Source organism: Diorhabda sublineata, chromosome X (genome assembly GCF_026230105.1).
Source record: "Diorhabda sublineata isolate icDioSubl1.1 chromosome X, icDioSubl1.1, whole genome shotgun sequence".
Taxonomy (NCBI): Eukaryota; Metazoa; Arthropoda; class Insecta; order Coleoptera; family Chrysomelidae; genus Diorhabda; species Diorhabda sublineata.
The window spans coordinates 6493541-6508544 of record NC_079485.1 but is presented as its reverse complement, the minus strand read 5'-3'; the positions used below and the strand labels follow the sequence as shown (position 1 = coordinate 6508544).

The 15004-nt window shown below is 31.9% G+C and overlaps 1 protein-coding gene across 2 annotated transcripts in view; it reads right to left on the bottom strand.

The window, feature by feature from the left end:
• Positions 1-15004, bottom strand: part of LOC130451260 (actin-associated protein FAM107A) — a 66959-nt gene that overhangs the window by 27315 nt on the left and 24640 nt on the right. The window lies entirely within an intron of this gene.

Sequence of the window (15004 nt, the reverse complement as noted above, 5' to 3'; positions counted from 1 at the left end):
GACACACAGATGGCGCTGCCATTGTTAAATCCATATGACGTTCATGAAGTACCAAATTTCAACAGAATATGTGTAAAATTTCACATCAATTTTTGGCAAAAAAATGTGTTTTTCTTAGTTAGTCACACGACTTATTGATTAATGTAGGAACTTTTCCACTGGATTCTCACTTCACTTTTCCAGAGTACGAGAGTTGCTTCTCAAGTTTTAAGATATGGCAACACTGTTGTGAATATGTCAAATCTGATAATGCCATCATAAACTTTAACATTTTTAATGGTGAACGTACTCAGAACATGTCAGACGATTGCTATTGGAGTTGTTACAGATACTTGAAACATTCATTTTGGTCAAAAAATGGAATTAAAGCGCGAACATTGTCGTTCGATGATTTCTATGACATTCGACGTGGATTAAATTAACAGTAGTGTGCCGATAAACTCACTTCGAATTTTAGTGATGGAGCACCATCTCAAGCCACCGTGTTGCACTTCGCTTCAGGATGAATTTTCAAAATCGGCTGCTATGTTAAAACATCGATGCTGTGCGTAAACTGATATTGCAAGATATTCGTGTGAAATACCATGAGATAGAGGCATACTTTTGGGCATTAGTTCTACTCGCATACATTCAATATTGCATGAATATTTGGCTATCAAAACGATTTGTTCCCGTTGGATACCGCATAATTTGACTACCGCTAAAAAGTCTATTATTATATTATTTTAAACTTTTATTTAGTTTCTTTTAACTATATACATTTCGTGATATAACAGTCTCTTTTATTTGGATTCCATCGCACTGGAAACAAAACTGCAAATCTCAAAGCCAAAGAAGCCTCTACAAACTCTTCACAAATGCTAATTCAGCTGGCGAATGATTTCAATCTCAACTTCAAAAACTTCATCCAAAATTCTCAGCGCTATCTATAGCTATAGCCACCACACACAGTCATCTACCTACTTCTCACCTCTTCGTGAATTTGTTGAATAGGAGAGAAGCTATTACAATAGAAGGAATAAAGTAAGAATAATAGAAAACTTCGTACTCCGTATCAAAGTTACTCTTAGTTATTTGATATTTTTAGAGAATCGCTGCGTTTGTCAAAATGGCCATGTTCTGGTCCGTCAAACACATTATCACAGACCAAAAATTTGATCAGAAGCATAATCTCAAGGAAACCCTCAACTGCCACCAAATAGATTCAAAAAATTTTGGGGTTCCTCAAAGCTACCAGCTATACCACAAAATATAATATAATTTATTTATGCAACACATTATGTTCTCAATGCCCCGCTCTATCGAGGCACATTAAATTTAATTTAAAAAAATATTTGTGCTCCTGCTGAAACTGGTAATCCTTGCTCAAGCAAACAAACAAGTCATCATTCACTTTTTCCATACATCGTAAAACAATTCGTCAACCAAGTATTGATCTTTGGAAACAAAATTTAGTTGCCCTGTTAAATTATAATTTAAAAATTTTTATGTAAACTCGATGTAAATCTCTGGTCTCGTTTTGATACTAATCGATTCTAATGAGAACGCTACTCAAAGAGTGAAGTGGAACATAACTTATCCTGACATTCTATTGAATTTTAAATTAGTAAAATAAGTGTTGAAATTTTCTTGTAACTTTTTTCCATGCAGTACTAATAATATGTTTAATATTAATACATATATTGTACCTCACAAAGGACGGTTTTTGAGGTAATGAAAAAGTTACACAATAAACAGTGAGAGGATTTAAGTATTTGTCAGCTGCGAAAAGACTTGAGTTACCCTCATTTTACGGATCTATATCAAAAAGCATGTGGGCTCAATTTCTAAAACAATTCAAGAGATTTATTGAAGAATAAGCTTGGGTAAGCAGTATTGTTCAAATAAACAAGACACACAAAATGATTTTAATAATGTAAAACGGGATATCAAGTTTTTCTTCAAGAAACTAACGGTTGACAAAAAATTTTTTGATACTTCACTTCAGAATTTAAAAATCAACCGAACTAATACTATCTATCATATTGAATAGAACTGAAAGATGAAATAATACAAATTTATGCGTATATTATCACCACCTACAATATTTTGAGGTTTTTACGATTAAGAAATAATCACGATAGTGGTGAATTTAAAAAATGTCATTATCTTTTATTATTGTTATCATTCCGACAACACACAAAACTTTCAAAAATAATATTATAAGTAGTAATTTAAACATGTCTTTTAATCATTCTCTCTTTGTAAATATGTGAAATTGAAGGGAAAGACACAGTTGATGATCGAACGGCACAGCGTTGGTTTAATCATTTTAATAGTGTAGGTTTGACGCTTTAAGATCGTTCGCGCTCAGGTCATCCACCAGCGTGGGATACTGAGGTTATAGGGAAGCAGTAAGAAACCAACCTAGTACCAGAACTCGTCGATTATTGGACTCTCTTCGAGTTTCTAAAGAAATCATAAAGCGCCATTAAAAATTATTAAGTAAGATTCATAAAAGTGCCACAGGAAATAACCAAGATTCAAGCGAAACCTCTGTCGACTAAAGATGTGCAAACAGTTTCTTGCCCTTCTTAAAAATGTTGTTTTATTAGACGTATTGCGGTGAAAAATAGAGTTGTATAAACTACCCGAACTTGGAAAATCAGTCGTTAGACAATTACTAGAGCCCGTCGCAAAGAGAGGTCGATTCAAGTGGGAAGTCTTGTTATGTGTAGAATTATAAAAGTTTAGTGTACTCCTAAATCATTTCACAGTGTTTAGCTATCAATTTCGAGATATTTAGTAGACAGCTGATGCGAATGTACAAGGTTTTATCGGAGAAATATCCATTTTTAGTCAACTGAAAGCGGGTATTGAACTCTTACCACATCCAGCATGTAGTCCGGACCTTGCACCGTCAGATAAATTTTTATTGACATCCATAGAGAAATTCTTGCGTGGAAAAAATGTGAATCCAAAGAAGTGCGACATTTCTTTGCATCTAAGTATTGAGAAGTACTTAAATCTTGAATAAGAACTGGATATCCAAAGAAAATAGCAAAAACATAATTACAAACACAAATGTGATGGAAAAAGTGATAAACAAAAAATAAAATGGGGTAAATGCACATTAATTACAATACCTAGGGCATAACGACAAATAACAATGAAGAAATAAAGAAAAATAATAATAATAATGGAGGGGAAAAATAATAATAATACAAATATGGGTTTCCACCTAAGGATACGGAATAAATAACCAATTCCAACAATGGATACCGTACAAAAAAAGGAAGAGAAATAGTTGAAATATGGGAGATGACCATAATTATAACTGATAATAATGAAAACTGGAATAGCCAGATTGGAAGAGCAAACGGAGAATAGCTACTTGGATTAAGACAGGGTGAAGACTAAGGAAAAACTCGAAGGTATTAAAGAATATGGAAATTAAGTTATGTGGAGAAAAAAGTAAACAAACATGGAATAAGGTTACGAAGGAATTAAAGAAATTAAAAAAAATCATAAAAAGGTCAAGATATAGAGTTGTAAGAATTGAGGAAAGAAATTTGGAACTGAATACAGGGCAAATAAGTAACATTCTTGAGAATAGTACCATCCTTAAAACGAAATAAAAGCAATACGATAAAAACGAAACAAAAAAAAAAGAAAAATACAGGCACAAGTATTATCAATATTTGATAGTAGTAAATTTTTTTAAAAAAAGAATAAGAAAATTAGAAAGAAGTGTAAGAATTGGGCCAGAAATTATATGATAAAAGAGAACAAAATGCGACACGAATATAATCATTTCATTTAAAAAATGAAAGAAGTAAATTAAGAATTAAAGAGCTATATGTTTGACTTTGTATAGAAATGTGAAAGTAAATTACATTGAAGCCTTTCGTACTTTTGATATCTATAGCGTTTTTTTCAAATTGACAAATATCATTTACACAAAAGTATGACAAACAACGTAGTTAAGTGTTTAATATGAATACGAGGGTGTTACGACGAACTAATTAAAGTTGTTAGCTAATGAGGCGATAGAAAACATGGGATTTGGCTTTGTCTACATTTTTATTGCGATAACATTTTATTGAAAAGGTGAAGGTCGCATAAATACAAGGAGTTCTTATACCTGCGAACAAGACGTCTCGAGAATAAAAAATAAAACTAACAATTTTTGCAATATTATTATACAATCCTTCAATTTCAACTTTTAAGAGCCATTTCGTATTATTAATTTTAATAATATTAATTAATTAAACTAAAAACCTTGGTAGTCGAACAAAAAATATATCCACAGAAACGAAAATAAAATCGTAAATTGAAATAACGAGAAAAGTATAAAATACCCATTAGGAAAAAAAAACAAAGAAACAAATATACAGGGCCTATAATTTAGAATATATTTAATACAATTTATCATTTATCATTTAGTATTTCCAACTGCGATTTATAAATACAATTTCAAATTAAAAAACATTACATCATCGTGGATTTGTTAAATTGCAATGGTAATTTTTGTGGAGTACGACTGCGCATAACTAATAAATACCAAATATTTATTATTAATGATATTAATGATAAAACAGAGTTATGAAAAAATTGAAATCAGATGTGAATGTAATTATTTCAACTGAACAAATGCAAAGTGGTGTTCAATGCCGAAATGCGAAATGAATCCATATTCATGCCTTATTCGTGCTTAAAAATTTCTAATTTAGAATATTGGCTTCTGTGGAAAGATGTCTAAATGATTAAAATCAGAAAACTCAGTGGCCACATCTATTCATGTGGCTGGAAATACAACAACGAGACACCAGTTTTTCCGAAATGTGAAAGCGTACCATTTCATTGAAACCAGGTTACAATCCCTGTACGTTGACCACAGCCTTCCCTCATCCAACGTGGATTCTTTTCCGGCTGATATCGACGATTTTGCCGATTTATTTCACCATTTAACATAGACGAAGATTCATCATCAAACAGAATGTTCTCTACTAGTTGATATAACAGCATCATCTAGTAATTCCTGGAATACTGTTACTTTGTAAGAATACAATTTTTGGGTTTCTAGAATTCACAGTACTACCAATACTGGCTATTTCAACATCGTCAGATATCTGCCTGGTACAAACACTTCTATTTTCTTGTCGATTAGTACACCCACTTTATAGAAGTTCAAATGATATTCGTAATTTTGTGTGACTGATTTATTCACAGTTTGTTGTACTATCAAATATAATGTCAGGTACTTTACTTACTACGTAGGCAAATGGAAACAGATCCAAAGAACTAGATGAAGTACAAAAATAGCTTCAGTAGAAATATGTTTTTGGTTGTCTTAACTAATTGTGAATGTAATGGTGGTGTAAACGGTGTATTCAGTATAAATATCGCCAACGGTTCCAGAAATTCCAAATTAGTTGCGTTAACTAGATTACATTGTCAAGGATGTCTGTATGATGCTGCAGGAGTGTTAAATGTCAAAGAAATATGAGCTTGTACAATGCTAAAAGCTTATTAAAACTATATATATGTTAATGTGTCGTGAGTAGGCTGCTGTTATCAGATTTAATTTTATTTTGATATATTTATGACATTAATTATAAGATTTATGAAAAATTACTTTAGAAATAAGTAACATATTGAATTTAATACTGAGAAAACAAAATGCTAGACGATCTTGAGATAGATAAAATTTCAAAACTTGTTATATTCTATTTTGTGTTATTTACAACAAATATACATAATTTAGAATGAATTTTAGAATAAAAATAATTATTTTTAATATTATTGCTTCAGATATCGACAGCAACATGGAAGTAAGTCTTTATTAATATAAACTTCAATAACCGCAAAAATCTCTCGAGTAGAAAAAATCATTGCGATCGAAATGAACACAATAAAAATAGAAGCGTTTTGTAATGTTGGGATATTTAGTTACAGGACTATAAAGCAGACAGGTAAAAATAGAATTCTCGAAATTTTTTATGGGGGCAATTTCACCAGGTAAAAAATAACAGGTTTTCACTTGTAGCAGACGGGCCGAGGATCCCCGAATATCTGATGTAATAAAATATATGTAAATGAGTGCAAACCACAAAATTTTATCACAGCAGTTGCATATACCACATGTCCAACCAATGAATTTGTATAATTAAAGATATACAAGATGTTGAAATGTGGAAAAAGAAATATATCATGTGGTGTGGAGTTAATACGTATGTGTACACACAAAAAGAAATGAGAGAAAAACTGAAACTGGCCCAAAACTGTGTCTCAATGAATTTATAACAAGTTGAATTCTCAGTTAAAATTACGTCCGTTCATGTTCCACGATTCGCAGAATCCATAAACAAGTAAATATCACTATGCCTAAATGCGAATTTATTGATATTATTCTATCAGTAGGACATTCAAGACTTTGGAAAGTACTTCCAGTGGTCAAAAGTCTGAGAGTTTAAGTTAATATTCATAGCTTGTATCAGCCTCAAGCAACTGATACCAAAAGGGCTAAATCGTACGCTTTATAAGATGTTACTTGCTCTTTCCCTTCTTTTATTACGATATATGAAAAAAATTTGATAGTTCTTGCGTTGTTGTTGGAAACGAGCATTGTAATGATGCCAGGGGCCTTCGTATTGTAATATCATCGAAAACAGTCGGTAGTTACTTTTTTTGTGGTGTAGCCGTCTTAACATAAATGGGAAGAACGCAGCCGCAGTTTCCTCCTGATAATAGTGATACAATCAAGATTCATCACCCATAACGAAGTTAAAAACGTTTTTGCTACATCAAATTTTTCAATCGAAAATTAGCGTAATTCACCCTGGTACACTTTTTGGGTGCATCAGTAAACAAATGATGATCTCGAATAACGTTTGGTTAGTCGCAGGTGATCTTTAACAATTGTCTGTGCTGCTGCCGATCCAATATCTAAAGTCTTCTTAATATTGTCATAATTCACGGTGGGTAACCACAGTTGGCGGTCGACTAGGACGAGTTTCGCCCTTTAATGTTGTCCTCTTCTTTTCAAATACTGCCTACCAATTAAACACTGTTGGTCGCGTAGGGGAAGACTGGCCAAAACATTTCACCCAAGACTGGTGATATTCCTTTTGTTTTAGGCCTTTTTAGAAATAATGCGTGAAATTCACGTCTGCAGCGCCGTAGTGAAACTAGTGCTGAACTGATAAAAGAGATGGACACAACAAAGGTCAAGCTCTCCGCTAAAAGTACGAAATTGTTTTAGTAAGCAATGTTGTCGCGTGTTTAAAAATTGCCAGCATTACTCACGTACCTCAAGATTTTTGAAAACTTTGCGGTAATAGTGCTGCAATACATTTTCTCGCCAAAACAAGATCGATTCCATTTTCCTGTTAATTCTTAATATTTAGTGACTCTCAAACTTTCAAGTTTCCAGAATTTGTGAAAAATATTTATCAAACATTGTAATCAAGATAAAACTTGGACCCTGCGTAAAGATCTAAGATAATGCTCAAAAATAAAGAGAGCAGTTATGATATTATTGGTCATAACTCGAAAAACAAGAACGTAAAAATCTACCCCAACCCATTACATGTATTACTAAAGATTAAATGGTGTACTCAGAAAGAGCTTAGAAACTTGTCAAGTATCTGGGCTAATCGAAAGGAAAAGTGGAATTACTAGGCTCTAGACTAAAAGAACATAAGTCGTTGGTGGCTCGTGACAGCATTTATGTTAATAGGAAGAGTACACCAATTTTTGAATCTAGAGAAAAATTTAGTTTCCAGTCTGATGAATGTATTTGATATTGAATATAAAAAGGAAGACTAAAGACAATTTATAAATTCCTTCAAAACTAGTTTTAAAGCTGTTTGATTGGAAAATGGTAACATATACATTCTATTCTTGGGTAATTCTGTCCATAGAAAAGATTGCTAAGAATAGTGTTAAATCAAATAGGTGAACTCCTTGGTCAGCAAGGTGTTACCAAATTCCTATCTTGTATGAATGAGACATTAGGACTAGGGCACATCATTAATGCAGAAATAACTGGCACGCGAGGAATTTTTATAACAAGGTGCCAACAATTTTATCACTTCTAAATATAAAGTCAGCCTCAATGTTGTAAAGATGGACCTTTCACGAGTCAAACTAAAAGAAGGCATCAAAAGACTCAAAATATGCTGCTATAGTTGCTGACGTGTTGAAGTTTATAAATTTAGGATGTTTGATCAGCCTGTTTGAACAGCCCCCTTGATTACTGCCCGGACAATTTGGGAGATGTTTGTTTCACATTAAGATATTAAAGTGATATAAAAACATTACCAGGACTGCTGGAACACCAGCATGTAGAACTTCCATAGCTACTTCAACAAGCGTCTATCAAGAGAGATAATTATATAACATTAATCCACCTTATAAAAATTTCATACTACATAACTCACATTAAATTTGAAATTTAAGAGAATAATGAATAGTGCAAGATTAGTTTCAGAAATCAGGATGCACAATAAAGATTCTTCTGATATCGAAAAAGAACATCTTTAATGAATCACGGACTACTAAATTTTATTGAAGAAGACACTTTAATTAAATATAAATACAACATTAAATTATTTTGCTCGTTGGGTTATAAACAATTGCAAGTATGTAATCGACAAGAAGCTACCAGTCTTTGTCGTCATGTCCTATGGAAAAATCCGTAATGTGAATGTAAAATATCTTTAACTTTCGATGTAAATAAATATAAAAGGATTTGTAGGAAGGAATAATACTGAATAGTCTTTTAGAAAATAACTACAAGTAGAGTTTTTAACATATTCTGACCGTAACATCTGTTAAGTACTTCAACAATCGCTTGATACATTTAACTATAGTTTTTGCCCATCCCATAATCCATTCATTTAATTTCCGAATAAAACACTTTAACAAATTTCTATTTCATATTGTCAAGTGAAGGTCGAAACGTTTTCTTGTTTATTTTTATCGGTGAGTGCAAAAAGTTAAAACTTGCAAGTATTTATTATTTTTTAACTGTGATTTATTTCTTCGATGGTTATGATTATAGTCTAGTCCTAGTTAGTCCTGTGAAACGCAAGAACGTACTGTGATTTATATTTTTGGTACCAAGACCTATTTTTGTGAACTTCGTATACGAATTGTTTTCGTTCTGGCAAATTTGGACTTGTAAGTTTTAAAATGGGTGAAACCAAGAAACTATCGGTTGAAAGTCGTGCGTTAATCATGCCACTACAATGTGGAAAAATATATATCCACCATGAACTTTGGCGATAGAAAACGTTCAAGACAACCTCGAAAACCACAATCGCTGAAAATAAACGTACTGTATTGATCAGTAAACGTGATCCGACGACTCATGAGCCCAGAAATAGTAGCTCAGATGAATTAATCTAGGGATCTCAGTACATCTACGGTAAAAAGGAGATTGGGAGAAGCTGGCCTTTTTTGGAAAGGTGGCAGTGGAGAAACTTCTTCTAAGACATCAAAATAAAATTAGGAAGTTAAAGTGGGCTAAAGAACATAAAAATTGGACGTATGAATAGTGGAAGAGAATTTCGTGTAGTGATGAGTCAAAGTTTAAGGTTTGAGTCTAAGAGAAGAGTGTTTGTGCACAAGGCAAAATAAGAACGGATGTTCGATCCATGTGTATTCCAGACTAGAAAACATGCCACGACTCGGTGATTGTGTGAAAATGCCTAGTGAAAATTAAAAGGATTTTGAAGAAAGAGAGCTATAAAAAAATTAGAGGAAAATGTAGTATGTTATAGCCAGCGCCTGATCGGGATAAAACTTATCTTCCAGCATGACAACGATCCCAAGCATTTCTCGGTGCGAAGAGTATTTGAAATAATTGGAAAGAAACAAAGTACTAAAAGCAATGATTTAGCTGTCACAGTCGTCTAACCCAAGTTGTTGTGGGACAAATTGGACAGGGAAGTCAGAAAGCATATTTGAAATATCCTGAAAAACAAATGGAACCAAATAGACGATGATTATTTGTGGATATTGTTACAGAGAATGTCAAAATTATGCATAAATTACAGACTGTAGTTTTATTATTACTATATTCTTATCCATATTTATATTCTTCAAAATGTAAATATCGATCTTATTGTTTTTATTTGTTGTGTATCACGCAAACTATAGAATAGGCAAAAACTTTTGACCCGTGGTGTAGTATAATATAATTTAGAAATATAAGGTAGGTATTGTCAGTAAAAAAGTTTTTTCATCAGTAGCCTGTGTGATTAGATAGTTAACTACCACACTTGTCTGAATATGATATACAAATATAATTGAACCTAATTTGGGATCCATTTTGTTTCATGCTTTCATTGAATACAAAATTCAAACCACCCATGTCACTGTTTCATAACTGCAATGGAGAGATTACATTTGTTATTAAATACGTCAAAAAATAAATACATGAAGAGTATGATTGTCATGAATGACCTTCACACTAAACAATCATGAATTATTTACAGCACAGGTTAATGTTGGAAATCTAAAAGAAGTATAACAATAAATAGCAAGTCATACCATGTGGCCACCACTAAAAATAGTAAGTCGGAATATAAAAAATAACTTGAAACGCACAGATTCAACACGTGTATAATGCTAACTGAAGGCATATTCCGGCAGTAGCGTTTTTTTCTTAGATAATGATGTAATTTAATAATTGGTGTTTGAAAAATGATAAAGCTTTATGTAAACAATCACATATGCCGTGGCTAAAGTATGTCAATATTAAAAAAGGTTTTTAATAGGGGCATGTTCCTACGTAATATACGGCTAATTAATTTCTGGTATAATTTTTAATAGATTAGTAAACATATTATCTTTCCTAGTGACGTATACGCTGTTAGATTCAATTAATATTGGCATGGTTAACAAAATTAAGCAACATCTAACAAATTTATCAAAAATCTGAACGTTACTACGTCGAAAAATTATCAACATTATTTAAATTGAAGCGTTAAATGGAACGGAAAAATATGTATTCTTACTAGGGTGGTTTAACGCAAGAGTGACTTCATCGAAAGAGTTATTTTACTGTAAGAACAATATTATATTTTTCTACATATCGTGTTTTAATTCAACACACTTAGTCTAGGGAGTTTTCAAATTTTCCAAACAATCCCAAAATCATTTTTGAAGATCCGCAAAATACGTGTTGTTCTCTGTCATCTCTTCATGTTTGACTGAAATCGCTTCCCACTAAGTAAAGTTTAGAGACAGCAAGTAATCATAGAGAGCCGGATCAGGTGAATATCGCGGATGAGGCAATAAATCGTATTGCAGTTCGACAGACGCCCTATATAATGGAGCAAAGCTCTTTTTTTCAACCAATACGTTAGTTTTTTTAATACCTCTTAAAAACATGACAGCAAATTATCATAATATTGGCAGTTTATCGTTTTCCGTTTTTCTTAATAATTCAGGTCTAGTGCTTCGAATGTTTTTTTGCTTTTGGTTACGTTCATTCATTCGAATTTCAATACCTTCGGACTTTTGATCATCATTGAGCAATCACGGTACCCACCCTGCAGATACATTTTTGCCAAATAGGGCATACCCGTTTGGTTCAAATATTTACCTCATTAGCTATCTCACGTACTTTAATTAGTGGTTCGCTTAACATGTATGTTTTTTTTCAACCTTCAAAGGGCTATAAATAAAATACAATAAATTATTTTATTTCATGGCCATTGACGTTGTTTTAAAGATATTTTTTTATTTGGAAGCGCCTCCTTCTAACCACCTCATCAATTCTGGAAAAAGTTTTAAGTCAAACGGTGTGTGGACGACCGTTCTCACTATTCCAAAATTAGTTTCGAATGGCTCTTGACAAAAGTCGTTAATTTTCACATTTTTTATCAAATGACGTTCCTGGACATTGAACATTACTAATTCTACAAATCATTTCAATTCATTCGGGATAAAAATTACTATTTAACTGATACTTCCAATATAAAGTAAAAAATTAAATTGTTATTTAAAAACAAGTCACATTGAATAATTGAACAAAATAGATACAAATAAAATTAATTTCAGAAAAAAATATTTCTATTAGTAGAAAATAACAATTTTGAATTTCCACAAGGAAAACACAATATTTTCTTATACAAAACAATGATTAAACCCTCTTCTTTGATATTGTCCAAATTTTTACAATGTCTTCTTTCAAACAAATGGTTAAGTACCATTGAACATTGAGCGTTCAACATCGCTTTAATATCACTGCTATAACAAGACTGGCATCACCAAAGAAACGGGCAACATCGACGTACTGCGAACAACTTTTGTTGAATTTGAAACACCTTGAAAAACAAAGATCCTGCAGAGTTTATTCATGATTTGTTTCGGGATCAGATGTAAAGATACATGATTCGTTACATGTCCAGATGTTTTACACAGCCTTTGTTGATACAACTTATAAATATTTTTCTAATTATTGGTTAGCTTAAGCAGGATCCAATGGAACAATTTTTTTTATTACCAAATAATCATGTAGTCTCATCTCAACTTACATGACGATCTTGTTTAAGCATTTCATCAACGATAGATTTTGGGAATGAACAATTTTACTGATGCACTTTTGTGATAATCCGAATACTTCTTCCTTTATTACCTTCTTCGATGGCTATTAACAAGGGTATTCTTATCTTGTTTACTGCGTTTCTAAACAGATCAATAGAAGACAGTATTTTTCATGTTTTAGTATTTGGCTAAAATACTCCAGTTTCTGTTTTTTACTTCTCTTTTTCTAGTCCTTGCATAACTTCCATGTTGATGATGTGCTCCGTCCAGGATATTTTCAAAATACGCTGATGTATCCACATTTCGAAAGATTCCAAGCTTCTACACCATAGAACAAAACAGAAAGTATGTAGCACCTGACTAGTCTTAATTTTAGTTGCAGAGAAATATCTTTGCTGGTATATAGTTTGTTTTTTTGATATTTTCAAGGAGAGTCCATATTCTTCACATGCTGCCTATATTTTTTGCCATAATATTTTGTATCTCTTCATTGTTATTTGCTATAATTACTGTGTCGTCGATATATTTTATGCTGTTGATAGCTTTTTCGTTAATTTTAACGCCATCTGTTACTTCTGCCAGTGTTTTTCTAAATATTTCTTAGGAGTAAATGTTCGATAGTTGCACTCCACCATTGACAGCAATTACTCCGCTGAGTGAATCACCTACTTTTATTTTTACAGTTTGACTCTAGCATATATTAGTGATAATACGGATATTTTTCCCGTCAATGCCAGTTTGGCGATAAGTTTTTCGTGTTTGATGTTATCGAAAGCCTTAGAAAAATCGATAAAACACAAGTGTACGTCTTTGTTCATATCTCTGCATCTCTGGATGAGAACCTGTAGGCTAAAGATGACTTCTCTTGTACCTAGTGCGCTACGAAAACCAAACTGCGTTTTAGAGATGTCTGTTTCACATTTTGCGTATACTCGATTTTGAACCATTTTGGTAAAAACCTTCGACGGTACTGTTCACAGTGCTTCGCATCTGGTTTTTTAGGGATAGCGATAAAGATTGACTGCAGCCAGTCTTTCCTCTATCATAGATGGTGCTTAAAAAGTGGTCAAAATATCAAAAAACTGATATTCTGTCAATATTACACCCTGTATGTTGTCAGGACCCATTTTTTTTCGAGCAAAAAATACTAGAGACTGCAAACTCTAATTTCTTTCAAATGAAAATATGTTGGTTGATGAAGTTAAGTTCAACAATTTGAAGTTTCCCTCTGAATGAGGCAGTTACATTTTTTTGTTTCCCAAAATATTCAATTTTTATGTCAATTTGAAAAAAAATACCTTTTTCGCTGAGTAGAGGGAGAGATATAATCAATGTTACGCAATTCACAGAATTTAAACATTTGACGGACGTCAATATTAAATGGTTCTACCATATGGGTTTTATACATTATGCTGCCAGACATCAAATATTTTCACTTTTGATTAACGATAAATAATGATTTCTATAGTTTATATAGCGTCATTAGAAAAGCATTACAATATAAATAAATCACTGTGCAATTTGAAAGAAAAGAAAAACTACGCAATAAAATATCTCCATCATATGGTAACTATAAACGTGTGAATGTATATTATTACGAGGATGAACCAAAAACACTTCAATGAACAATCAGCTGTTGAATTTCGTTTCGATTATATAAAACGATCAAATTACCCAATATTATTGCGTAGAATAGAAAATATGAACATAAAAAATATACACATAAATGGCTTGATAACATGTATCTAAGATCTCAATTTAATGGTAATTTGGTCCTTAAAAGTTAACCCTAAATAGTACTTCTAAAGTATATTTTTCATTTGTGTTGCAACAGCAAAGTTATTGTAATTTTTTTTTAAAAACAGCATGTTGATTAATATATTAATTTCGCATGGAGGCAATTACTACCCTGTACATTCTATTTGAAGAAAAAATTACTATTACTCTACACAATAAGTCATAAACTTAATTTATGTGAATACGGATTTATTTATAAAACTTAATATTAGCATTAAGGTAAATAAAACTTGAAAAACTTATTTTATCTTAATAATTTAAAAATGTAAGTGATTCGGTTGTTACATACCATAAAGCAATCAACGTTGCCAGATCTGGACACGAAATTATTTCAAAATGTTTTATATACTTCCCAAAAAATTAACGTATATTTTGTTGTTGGCCAAAAGATTTAGAGAAAGAACTTTTACTGGCTTATATTTGTCCTAAAATTGATATTCTCAAGAAGTTCAATCTGATTTTGTGATCATTTGCCGATGTTTTTGAAACGATTCCAGTAAATGATCCTGAAACTGGATAGACAAATTTGCGCCTATTATGTACGTTCTGCCATCATTCAACTTAATATTCAGATTTGATTTTATTTTCATAAAATCAAATTTTATGACAAATATTTCGATTGAAGATGATTTAGAATTAGAATTAAATTATCCTAGAAATGAAAATT